Here is a 13,118-nt window from a genome sequence, read left to right on the forward strand (position 1 = left end):
CTACCCTAAAGGTACTCTTCTGATCTGACTCCAAATCCAGGGCTCTTGCCACTCAACACAACACTATTTTGCTCTTTGGTACCCCCACCCAGTAGCTGGAAAGACTGAGGTAAGCTCTGAATCCCCCTTCAAGCTTTAGTCACTAGCCCAATGCCTTCCTTTCTTCATCAGCATTGCCAGCAACTAACGGTGAAGGCTCCAGGGTTCAGCCTTCACAAGTGGCCAGGATAGGATAGGCCTGGTCGTCTCTGACCCAGTCCCAAAAAGCAGTGGAGAAAGGAGGTGAACTCATAATGATGCCATTTTAACTGAGGTCTCAAAGTTTCCCAGCTTCTTCAGTCTGCCATAGGAAACACCTTCTCTTTCTGCACAGTACCACAAGAGCTGGCAGCATCAGGGTGTGGCAGGTAAATGGTCTTAGGAGAGGGGTGTACTTCAGCCCTCCCTCACCTTCTCAGGCCTCATTGGAGTTTCTGAAAAAGGAGAGCTCCAAGAGAAATCAATCAAAAAATATTTCCAACACCTGCAGACACTTGGAGGCGAGAGAGACAGAGACAGAGAGAGACAGAAACAGAGAGAGAGACAGAGACAGAGAGAAACAGAGAGACAGACAGTGAGAGACAAAGAGACAGAGGCAGAGAGACAGAGACAGAGAGAAACAGAGACAGCAAGGAGACAGAGAGAGACAAAGAGACAGAGACAGAGAGACACAGAGAGAGTCAGGCATTCAGACAGACGTCTGGCTAGTAGTAGTGTGTCCTTTTGCTGTACTTCAACATAAGGCGACCCCCTTGCCCTATTCACTGACCAATGTCACAAGCTAACAGTCTGTGAAGCCAGGACGGAATAGGATTTTTTCAAAGATTAGAACAAAATAGAGCTCCAAGAGTCCCCGCGGTCGGTGGGGATGAGGGGGACGGGGATAACTCTGGCCCTTCCACAGTTCACACTGGTGAAAACCTGGCACAGCAATGGGTGATGTGCCAACAGGCCCTTGGCACTGTCTGTGGCACTTGGCTGGGCCACGTGGGGCTTTGTTGCGCCCAGGCAACCAACCAAGTTCCCTCCAACTTGGCTTTCAAAAGGAAGCTACAAGGCATAAATTGGGGGTTTAACGAAGAACACCACACACAAAGGGACAGAAGGACCCTAAGAAGGAGTGTGGAGAACAGCGCCAAAGAGAGGTTTATCACGCCATCCGGCTGTAGAGCAGGGTCTGAAGTGTATGTGTGTGAGCCGAGAAGGGGGTGGCACTCTAGTTAGAGGCAGAGGACCTATTCCCTCCACCTTGGCATCGGCCGTCCTTGGCAAATAGACCGCGGCCATCCCTTAGTCACGCCTTTGCCTGCTGTCACTGTGTCTCTCCCAAACTCAGGGCCTCTCTTCCACGACTTTTATAGTCCTGGCTAGCAGCCCCGCGTTAGGGCTCCATTTGGGACCTCCATTAGCGGGAACGCCCCTCAGGGTCTGCGCCTCAGGGTCTTTCTCCTAGGGATCAGCTCCTAAGTGTCAGGGAAGAAGAGTTCTTAACCTGCGGAAATCAGACAGAGGTGCGGAGAAGTGCATGCCCACCCTCGAGGCTCAGGTGGCCAGAGGCTAGCAAGCTGCACAAGGAGGGAGGGGGCAACCAGAGAACCTGGGAGCTTAAAAGAGTATACCTCCGTCCTCCACAAACACAACGCCTCAGCCTTGGGTGCCTCTGAGAGCCTCGGCCTGCCAAACCTGTGTGCAGCCCCTTCACCCGGTCCCCCTCTCCTTCTTTAGAGACACGGCTGGGCTGGTGACAACGAGACACACTGTTTCTACTCCCTCCCGGAGCTTCCTGGGGCTGCCACTGGTCTGGGATCGATCAACCCTTCTAGTCTCGAAACCCTGGACTAGCCCTAAGACCCTTCCCCTCAGGAGCAGACAACCCTTCAGAGTCAGTCAGAGCAGGTGCTGGGGTGGGGGTGGGGGCGGGAAGGGGGGGGGGGGGGGGTTGAGGAGGCGTGGAAAGGGTGGGACCAGCCTTGAAAGGGGAGGGACTAAAATAAAAAAAAATGCTAAGGAGGAGAGCGTGAGCCAGCCACTCCAGCAGAAAGCGCTGCGAGCCCGAGGGGAGCTGAGCTCCGAGTGAGTCAGGACTGCCCCAGAGCACCGGCACTGCAGCGCACGAGCAGAGGCGCACACGGCGAGGACCTGGGGCAGGGTGGATGGCTGTGTTCGCCTGGGAGAGTGTCTACGGACGCGGGTCCAGCGAGATCTCCGACCCTCTGGGTAACCCTTAGGCTCCTGGCATCCAGAGGCACAGCCCCGAGGTGAGTGTCCCGGGCAGCGCTTTGCCGAGAGCGCAGCTGGGAAACCGGGCTGGGCTGGGGGTACACGGAGCTTGCCAGGCTCCGATGGCTTCACTGAGTGCGTCTTAGCCGCGCTCCGCACGGCGAACCCCTAAGGGCCTGGGAAGGCTTCTCTGCGGGCACGCGGCGCCTGGGGAGAGAAACCTGCAAGTGAGGGAGTGAATTTGTAAAGGGTGGGGGCGGGGACCACTGGTTTTGATCACGTGGAGGCTCCGGAGAGGCAGGTACGGGTGTTTTGCACGCGAATGCACGAGAGTGGGCTGAGTCGGGAAAGTAACCCTGCTGTCCTAAGGAAGCGCGGTCCCAGGGGCTCCCCAGGTAAGGCGAAAAACTCAGCTAAAAGCCCAGAAATCGGCCTAGCGCTCACTTTCTCGTTCCCCTTCAGCTTTCCCCCCTGCCCCCCAGTAGTTGGGACCTTGAAGGATCAGGTCTCTTGCCTCCCGAGCGCCCGAACTCTGGTGGTGCCCAAGATCAAAAGCTCATTTCTGGGGATGGGAACGCTGATGTGCTGTCGAGAAACTGGCAGTAGGGCTGGGCTACGCCAGCCTTTTCGTTTTAAAAAAACGCCATGGGCACCTTCAGGTGCCTGACCGAGGTGGCCGAGGCTTCAGCTCCTCCTCCTTGGGACATCCTTCCCTGCCTGGTGTTGCCAGCTGCAGAGGAGGCTTGGCTGAGGTGGCACCACCTTCTTCAGCTAAAGCAGGGAGGACAGAAAGAGGGAGAGAAGACTTCAGGGGTCAGGAAATGATGCCCGAGAGTAGTTTACTTCGGGCTCATTGAGGTTGTTCTTCTCCCTAAGAACCTAACTCCCAGATTATGATGAAAAGGGTTTGCTGCTCTAACTTTCTGTGCTCCTAAAAAGTGAGAGATTAAAAGAAGATCTTGCTTGACGGGCTGGTTTTTCCAAGTCGTTCCAGATTGGAAGTTGTAACAGTTTGGAGGATAATTTATGGGTGTTTCAGGCATTAAAGTCTATTACAGCAAAGCCTTTTGGGTGCTTGGGGTATTAAGAGAAACTGAAGTACACGTCCCAGCTGGAAACAAAAGAAGTAAAATCTCCACTGGTTCTATTCTCAATATGTAATCTGAAGATAAGGAAGTCCCTAAGGAAATGACTGTATCAATTGCTCTGTGTATGTCCTCAGACCCTCACTCACTGACTGACTGTGGTGTGTCATGATCCCTACTTAGGACTCCCAGCTATGGAACTGGGAGCTAGATTGCAATAATGAATGATAGCCAAAAGCCTAGAGCAACTTCTCCAGAGAATCTAAACCAAGACTATTCTGGGACCCCAGAGGTCCCCCCAGCCTGCCCTGGGGAGGAGTTTCTGGTCCCATTTAATTCTATAAACATTTATTAAATGCCTACCACGTGCCAGAGACTGGACAACACCCTGATCTTCTGGTCTTTCTCTTAATTCTGTCCCTCTCTCTCCCTTTGTCAGGTGAACTCTTAGACTCTTAAATGAGCAGTAAGCTCAGCCAACCTGATGGGCCTCTTTTGTTACCATTGCCAAGTATCAATACAGGCAGTTCACGTTTCATTTCCTAGCCCAGGGCTAGGACTGTAGTTGTCTGTCAACAGAAAAAAATAAAGTAAAATAAAATAAGATAAAATAAAATAAAACACCCAATAGCAAAAAGACAGAGAGGGACCTGCCGTGGAGGGGAGGTGTATTCCTTTTTCTGGACTTAAATGAAAGTCCCCAACCTCTTGTAAACTTCAGGGGCCTACCTTGAAATGAGGGCTGATTATGAACCTTCCCCCATCCAAATCACTGAATTTCCACTGATACCTCCTACATTTTTATGCTGATGAATTCCTGATAAAATGACAGTGGAGAGCAGACTTGAAATGGATGAGATGACCCTAAAGGGTAATGTGAAGCCTAAGGACTATGCTGAGGTGGGTTGGGAGTGGGGAAGGTGATAGGGAAATCTTGCTGGCAAGATTTCCTCCCTTTTTTTCTTTTTTTTGGGGGGGGGAGAAGTTAGTTCAATTTAATTCTATACATAGTTATGAAGAAGCTTGGTACAATGAAAACGGTCTCTCACACTTATTACCTGTGTAACCTTGGGCAAACCATTTAACATCTACTTGTCCTCAGCTTTCTCAGGTAAACTGAAGGGGCTGGAGCAAATGACCTCTGAGGTCTGTCCCTTCCAGCTCCAGACTCCAGGCATCTTATCTGGCTGTTCCTCATGCCTGATTCTCTCCTTATTTCCACTGCCTGTATTCCCTGACTTTCCTTAAGGCCCAACTAAAAATCCACTTTCTAAAAGAATCATTTCCTAATCTCCCTTAATGCCTGGTCCCTTGGCTCTGTTGATTATCTCCCATTTATCCTGTGTGTATCTTGATTGTGCATAGTTGTTTTCAAGGTGTTTCCCCCATTAGACTCTGATTGCTTTGAGAACCTCAATTGTATTTTGTTTTTCTCAGCAAAGTGCCCTGTACACAATAGGTGCTTAACATGCTTATCAACTGTCTAGCTGATCCTATAAACCCATGTGCAAGGCCATGAACACATGGGAATAGTCCTCTCTTCTCCTCTGCCCAGTCCCTTCAAAACACAGGAGCCATACCTCATCCTTCCAACTTACCTTAACCTGGGGCATCTCTACTATCTCTTCTTTCCTAATCACTTCTGGGAAAATGAAACTCCCATCCCAACTCTTGTTATTCCACCCCAAATATTCCCAGTGAGTCTGTAAAAGCAGTGGCAGGTTCCAAACTCAGACTGATACAGTGGTTTCCCACCCAATCCCCTGAGTACTGGACTGAGATGGAATTGGGAGTCAGGGCAAAAGGAAGGCCTCTAGCTGCCAGGAGGACAGGGGAAGAGCCAGAGGGAAGTTTCTCATGATTGCTGAGTGTAGACTGCTGAAAAATATCTGAGAAGTTTGCTCTTTGAATTGGATATCAAGCATTACTCACACAGTGTCCATGGAATTCTCTCATTCCAGTGACCACTTAGCTTCGATCACAGAGCAGACACTACAGAAAATTGGTTCAGCCACTCTATTACACTAATCACCACATGAAGGGTTCACCTCTAATTACTGGATGAGAAGTGCTCATCACAATATGAAGAGGTTCACTTCTGAGGAGTGGATGAGGAGTGCCCCCAGCAGATACCAAAATCAAAAGTAGTGAAAGCTGGCATTGGAAGCCAAAGCCTTTCTGTGGAAAATCTATCTAGGGGTTAGAAATTCATGAAAGGCACTAAAATCTTTTGCAAACATCAAACTCTCTCCTTGCACATTAGAAGCAGGGCTCTGCCCCCTCATTTTCACTGGTTTTGTAACTACTGTATCTGCTTTGGGAAGTTACCAAATGGATGACCTATGGTTAGAGCCATAACTCGCATGGGAGAGATGGGTCTTTGTCTCAGGATGGGGACATGAGGGACTGCTTCCTCTTTACGCCTCATTTCACTATCCTCCAGAAGCAGGTAATACAATAACTTTATCCCTACCTGAAGCATTCGGTCACCATGATGCCCCTCTCTGAGGGTCCACTTTCCTTCTCAATCCATAAACCATTAGACGCAACTGCAGTCAGACTCACAGAATCCCCAAATTTAAGAATTTAAAGGGACCTCAGAAGTCATCTTGTCCAACTCATAACCCACTCCCCCACCAAAATCCCCCTCTAACACACTGGACAAGTGATTATGCAACTATACCTGTGGTATCTATCATACCTACTTCTACCCTCTAACCTGAATTTGATCTTGGTACAGTTATGACTCTGCCAGGAAACCAAATTACATTTCTATAGATCAAGCCCAAGCATACCTCTGTATTCATATTCATGTCCTCCCATCTCACTCTACCCTCTTTGCTTTTACCTCAATCCAGCTGTCCAGTTGGACTCCTGATTGTTGAGTGTTCTCTACACCTAGTGGGACCCAGACCTCAGCAACATACCCTTCCCTCTCCCCAGAGTTCTGCCCCCTAGCTTTAGAATACAAAACTATCAACACTATCATTCCTGGAAAGGATTTGTCAATCATTTGCCTTGTGACTTCCCAAACCAAAATACCCCACCTGGGACACTCCATCCTAATTAGACTGTAAGCTATTTGAGGGTAGACTGTCTATTGCTTGTGGTGCAGTATTTGTATCCCCAGCACTAAGCCTACTAGTACCCATGACTTTTTTATTCATTCATTCAGTAAGTTAATTCTGAGTTTGCAGAACAACCATTCACATACTTACTGTCCAGAAGACATCTTTTCCCTGAGCAGTTTTAAAGAACTTTCATTATCAAATGAGTATAAACCTTAATTCAGATATGGGTTTAGTTTGATTTTTAGAGCCTATAGATTGCATTGGGGCTTTGTTTCCTCGCCAACTAGAAGATAAGCAAATACTCTGATTCCAAGAATTATATTGGCCAAGCTGACTGTGATAGACATCAATATTCAATGGGAAAAAATCATAATCCAAGGAATTGGTAGAAGAAAGACTTGTGAGAAGACGACCTGAATCCTAATCTACATCTGTGACCTACGGAAGTCATTTAACTTAATTTGGATAATGTTCTTTTCACCTGTAAAATGAAGAGAGCGGTCTCTAACCTTCTCTCAAATTCTAAATTTCTGATCCCGTGAATGGAAGCATTTATCCCTAGTAGGCAAGGACTTCCAGCAACAGAGCTGAGCCAAAGCAAGAGAATCAAGGAATTTTTTTTTTAAATCTCTAGAAGATAGTGACTGTTCAGATCACTTGGTTAAGATGTCAGAATCCAGATCCTCTTAGGTCACCCCCTAAACACATATGTTGCCTACCCCACAAATGACATCTATACTCAGTCCAGCCCAGAGATTCTACCCTTAACATCTGTCATTGTTTCTGCAGTTGGTTGACTCCAGGGAGATGGGGACCAGAGAACATTGGGGATGGGGCACAGGGGAAGGGTGGGAGGAATGTGCTCGAGACATGGCAAGAAAAGAGGTTATGATTGAGCAGTTTTCTTTTCTGCATATGTTGAAAAAACATCAGCCTGTCTGCAGCCACCCACTCATTCCTCACTTCCCCGTGTCTGCAGTGTTGATGTGAGGAGGAAATCCTACCCTGGATCACACTCACTCACTCACCAGGGGGTACCTCCTTTGAGTCATTAGCCAAGTAGAACCTTTCCTACTACTGAAGCCAATTAATACAACATTCATACCTCTCCAGGAAACATGAATAAAAATGAACAAAGCTGTTAGAATAAATGAGAGTCCATAATGTCCCATTTAATTTTCAAATTAGGGTACTTTTCTACAATGAAGGTAGAGGCTTAGAAAATGGCTTGAGTGCTATCCATCCTCTAACTATCCACTGCCTTCCCTAGGATAGCTCAAAAGGACAAGAGTAGCTTGGATGACTTGTCTTTGGGTCTTCATCTTTGAAAGGAGTAAAAGGAATGCAGTCTCAGGGAATGAGATTTCCAATAGCAGGAGATGTTTGATATTTATTAAGAACAGAGAAGAGAAGATGATGATGGGGCAAGGCTGGTAGAATTGGCTATTAAGGCAATTAGTGAGAAAAAACAGAAATTGCAGAAAATGGGAAGTTCCTTGCTTGTGTGATAGCCTCACCAACAGCATCTTACCAGAGTCTCTGTCTGCTTCCATGGAGCAGTGTCTTTCCCAACGAGCCCCTCCCCCCCGAGACTAAGATCTTTCCCTTCTACCTCTCAACAGTGCAGGTAATCAGTGACAATGCTAAGATTTGAACCCATGTCCTTTGCCTCCAAATCCAGGACTGGTTCCTCAGCACCATACTTCCTCCTAATCACCCCGTTAGTTATGACCCAATTAAATAGTTGCTTTGAATTCTCCAGGAGCCTACTTGGTTTTGTAGTGAATAAAGTCTTCTTTCTTCTTTAACTCTTCTTCTTCCTCCCCCTTCTTGTCTTTGGATTCAGAGTCAGAAACTCAGAATTTCCCTGTAAATTTATTCTTAGGCTAAGGAGAAGTTTGAGAGACTTAGGACCCAGCAGTGGTCTTTTCTGAAAACCAAAAAGTCCTGGAAATGAAAGGACCTGACTTTGGTGAGATGGTGGGTGAATGGACTCTGGTGTCAAACTTACCACAGTAGCCTTTTACTATAAGGAAATTTACAATCCATTATACTGCAGTGATCGTTTCCAAGTAACCACAAAATATTTGCTATCAGGTACAGATGTGCTGAATTGCCTTGGTATGTTTCAGACGGCTATGACTTCCCTCTCTAGAATCAGCTGTGTCTCATTCTTTACATTGAATGCCCATCTCTCTCAAGAGAAATGAAAAATCTGCATCAAAAGACCCAGCCATTCTGTACCTATGATGATAAACATTAACATCCAAGAATTTCACAGGAGAAGTCACATAAAGGATGAATGAATGAAAAGCATTTGTTAAGCTTTCAAAGAATATCCTAGAAGTGCATCACTGAAAAGAAAGTGGGCCAGCCATGGAGTAAAAGCCCACATGCTCCATTGGTATCCACTCAGTGTCAAGGGAACTAAGGCATTGGAAAGAACATGGTTTGAACTCTGAGGACCTAGGTTTGAATCCTGACTTTGTCGCTTCGTTTTATTGCTTCCTTTGTCCAGCTCTCTGTACTTTAGTTCCTAAACCCACAAAAGAGGGTGTTGGTCTAGATGCCCACTAAGGTCCCTTTCAGGTTTAAATCTGTGATCCTATGAACTAGAGGAAGGCCTCCAGACTATTGGGTGGACCCACCTGCCGAGGATATATGGGAATCCCAGTACAAGACACAGTCATACAGGATGAGAGGACATGGATGGCTTATATTCTGCATCATTAGAGGGAGGACCCACATTAGTGAGATCACAGATTCATCAGAGATAGTAAGCCGATAGGCCAGTGTTGCCTCTGACCCTCCCTACTCCCCCTTCCTCACCTCACCCTCAAGAAATATGAGTCAAGATCGTTCTAATCGCCTGGTAATGAAGTATGGTATAATGAATGCTCACTCATTTTACTAAAGGGAACACAGCCTTAGATGAAAAAGCATAGATTGACAGGTGCCAAAAAATTTACTGAGTTAGCTGTGCTACGTGCTGGGGATGTGATCCTGGCCCTTAAGGAGCATTTGGAATGATATAATGGAATTTGGAGTCAAATCCTGGATCAACCATGGTACTTTGGGCAATTACTTCCAATTTTGGGGCCACTGGGTTTCCATTTTTTTTCTTTGTAAAATGGAAGGTTTGGAACAAGTCATTCCTGAGGCCCTCCCAGCTTCCACATCCTCAGATCTTTTCATTGTTATAACTTCAAGTGCTTAGTGATGGGAAGTGCCTGGAAGGGGAAAGAATCTTAAGAGCATAGTTGGAAGGCACCTTAGAGACCTTAGAGTTCCAGCTCCATCATTTTGCCGATAAGGAAACTGAGGTCCAAAGAGGTTAAGTGATTTGACCAAGATCACAGAGCTAAGTATCCAAAGTAGGATTTGAACCCAAATCTCTCTGACACCAGATCCAGCACTCTATCCACTAACCAACACTGATGAGAGGGAAATGGTATGTTGGGAGTACAGTGGCAAGCCTGTGGGATTGGGGTAGAGGGCTCAGCTAGAGAGAAAATAAGAATGAAAAGGGAGGTTTCTAGCATATTGTATACTCCATTTTTGTTTCTTAGATCTATCTTTTATAGCCCTGGGGCAATTGTCCCCCCTCCCCCATTTCATTTCCATTTTAGAGGCCCTAATTTGTGTAAATCTACTACTGGTATTTCTGGCATAAGAAAGCATTTTTATTTACCCAGTTGTATATTTTGACATTTATAATTAGCATTCTGGTTGGTTTGCATTCCCTACTTTAAATTATCTTTACAAGCCCCCTGACATCTGGGTGAAAGATCAGTGGATGTTCAGATGTATTATTTTGCCCCAGATTTCATTTTGGAAATGATAAAACACCATCCTTTCAAGGTAGAATTCTTTGAAAGCTGTCATTTTGACTGAAGGCATTTGTAGGTATTTTTAGGAGGGTATTGGACTCCATGATCTCTTTCAGCTCTAAATTCTATCATCTTATTTTAGTTCCTTACCCAATCCAGCAATATGACTATTTCCTTTTGACTTTTAGGGAGGTAAAGTAGATGGGAAGAAATAAACTTGGTTAGAGAAAGAAGTAGCTTATCATCCAAAGTTTATGAAACCGTCAGTGATTAGAATAATTATCTCCCTTGCTTTTAGATACAGTTCTTAATTGGCAGGTAATAACCTATGGACAAAGGGTGAACTGACTATTTAAAAAAAAAAGCAGAAAAGGCAAACACCCATGATCCCAGGCCACCAGACTGGATTTCTATCAATCAGTTCCATCTCTCTTTATGAGTATTTACTGAGCACCTATTTTAAAAACTCAGTATTATGTGAGTTACTATTGGAAGTACCAAGAAACATAAGACATGGTTCCAGTCTGCAAGGGACTTACCTTTAAGTTCAAATATAGTACTACATGTCTCCTACACACCTCATAGTCATTCCTGTGTCTCCATGAAGATCCCCAAGCCTCCATCCACTCATACTATTTCCTCTGTATGGAATGCCCTCTTTTTCTTTCTCCCCTGCATAGAAAGTATTTAAACATAGGAAGAAAGAGAAATACTTAGCTTTTTTTAAGCTCTAAATTGCCTACTACAGACATTAAGAGTCATACGAATTGGAATAAGGGGAATAATTCCTCAGCCTAGCATTTAACATTCTCCACATTCTGATTCAACCCTACCCCACCACCTTTATGTCACACTCCTCCCCACTAAGTACCACTGACAAACATACTGTTCCCAGAACTCTACATGCCTCTATATAGTACATTCCCATAAATCATTTTCACACCTCGAATACAACCTCTCCTCCTCTCTGCCTCTCAGAATTCCTATCTTCCTTGCAGACTCAGCTCAGGCACTCTTTCCTGAAGCAACTAAATAGAGCACTGGACCCAAAGTCAGGAAGACCTGACTTCAAATGCAGCCTCAGATACTTACTAGTTGTGTGACCCTGGACAAGTCACTTAGTCTCTGTTTGCCTCAATTTCTTCAACTGTAAAATGGGGATAGTTAGTAACACCTACCTTGCAGGGTTGCTGTGAAGATCAAATGAAATAATATTTGTAAAGCACTTAGTATAATGCCTGGTAGGTGTTATATAAATGCTTATCCTCTTTTCTTCCCCTTCCCTTCATTCAGGAAGTCCTTCCTGAATCCCCCAGCTTTAATTCTTATGTCTTTCTTCTGTTAATTATTTTCTATTTTTCCTGTACGGTATATAACTTGCTTTGTATTTGCATGTTGTTTTTTCCTTTAAATTGTAAGTTCCTTGAAGTCAGGGACTGTCTTTTGCCTCTTTTTTGTGTCCCCAGTACTTAGTGCTTGGTACATAGTAGGTACTTTATAAAATGTTTGTTGTTTGATGAACTGATTTACTCTGTGACCTGGATTATAATTATCTATAAGCATGGAATATCTTCTCAGTGGAATGTAAGTCCTTGAAGTCAGGGACTGTTGCTCTGTTCCCTTTGTATCCTCAGCACCAATTAAGTTCCTGACTCATTGGAGGAGTTTAATAAGTATCTCTTCAGCTGACTTGGATTTGTTGGAGGGAGGGTTTCATGGAGGACATGGCCCTTGAAGGATTGAGAAGACTTTGGCAGAAGTAAAAATGGAAAAGAAGGCATTCTGTGGAGGGAAGTCATTGACAATGACGGATATAGGAGAGAATGAATTTCCAGGAACTTTAGCTGTTGCTTCTCCTGCTTTTCATAGAAAAGCACAAAAAAGGCAGCTTATCTTTCTCCCTGCCCCATACTCTCTCTGACCACTGGTCCATTAGCCCTCTGGGGGAGTTCCACTCTTCACAGCCCTAACTTCAGATAAAGCAGGAAATTTTAGTCCTTCTTAGTAAGAATGGGGTAATGATCCAGGAGGCTGTAGAGACACGCACAACAAATATTCAAGGAATTCTAAAGGAATAAAAAAATGCCCCAATCTGGATTTTTCCATGAAGACATCACTGGAACATGTTTTCTCAATTAGCTTTCACATTGCTTGGAGTGAAGTCATTGTGTGGGCCATCCATCAGCTCTGAAACCAACCAGCCACCTGATTCTGGACTTCACTTTCCTCCACTTCTTCTCCCTTCCCTGCCCCCTGCCCAAATGTGGTTCAGATAGCCACTGATCCTGGTATCTTTGCTGGCTACAGAAACAAAATCATCCCTACAACAATAAGCCAGGGCATGTGTGCGCATGTGCTTGACCATGCGCACACGCATTTACACTCCAGTGAAAAGAAACCTAATTTTAGATTTGAGTTGTGATGTGCAAAAAAGTGAGAAGACATACTTCTGTAGAAAACTAAGACTGAAAAGAACCTTTGACCCACATGCCAACTGGTCAGACAATCTAGAAATCTATCCTTCCCCTCCCCCTCTCCCTGGGTGTATTTTTTTAAAATAAAGTTTAAAGTCACTAAAATAGTTCCTAATATTTCTCGACACGTCCTGGACTTTATTCAGTTTTCTTTTCTTTAAATGTTTATTATTAGATTGTTGCTGTTCACTGTCCTGTCAGAGCACATTAGCACTTTACGTTATAGGTTCCCAAAGCAGAGAAAAATCATCTCCTCCGTAAATAGAAAATTCAGAGTAGGAGACAAATGAGCATTAAGTAAAATCATGCAGTTGTTAAGAAAGGAAGGAAAGGGGAAAGGAAGGGAAGGGAGGGAAGGAAGGAAGGAAGGAAGGAAGGAAGGAAGGAAGGAAGGAAGGA

At 45.2% G+C, this 13,118-nt stretch overlaps 1 protein-coding gene across 1 annotated transcript in view; it reads left to right on the forward strand.

Annotated features, from left to right (window-relative positions):
* Positions 1–2,101: 2,101 nt before the first annotated feature.
* NGF (nerve growth factor) overlaps positions 2,102–13,118 on the forward strand; it is an 80,820-nt gene continuing 69,803 nt past the window's right edge. Inside the window, exon 1 of the mRNA XM_027866777.1 lies at positions 2,102–2,297. The gene's annotated coding sequence lies outside the window, so the exon portion shown is untranslated. The remainder of the gene's footprint in view (positions 2,298–13,118) is intronic.

This window comes from Vombatus ursinus, unplaced genomic scaffold (assembly GCF_900497805.2).
Source record: "Vombatus ursinus unplaced genomic scaffold, bare-nosed wombat genome assembly UNPS02014782.1, whole genome shotgun sequence".
In the NCBI taxonomy this organism is placed as follows: Eukaryota; Metazoa; Chordata; class Mammalia; order Diprotodontia; family Vombatidae; genus Vombatus; species Vombatus ursinus.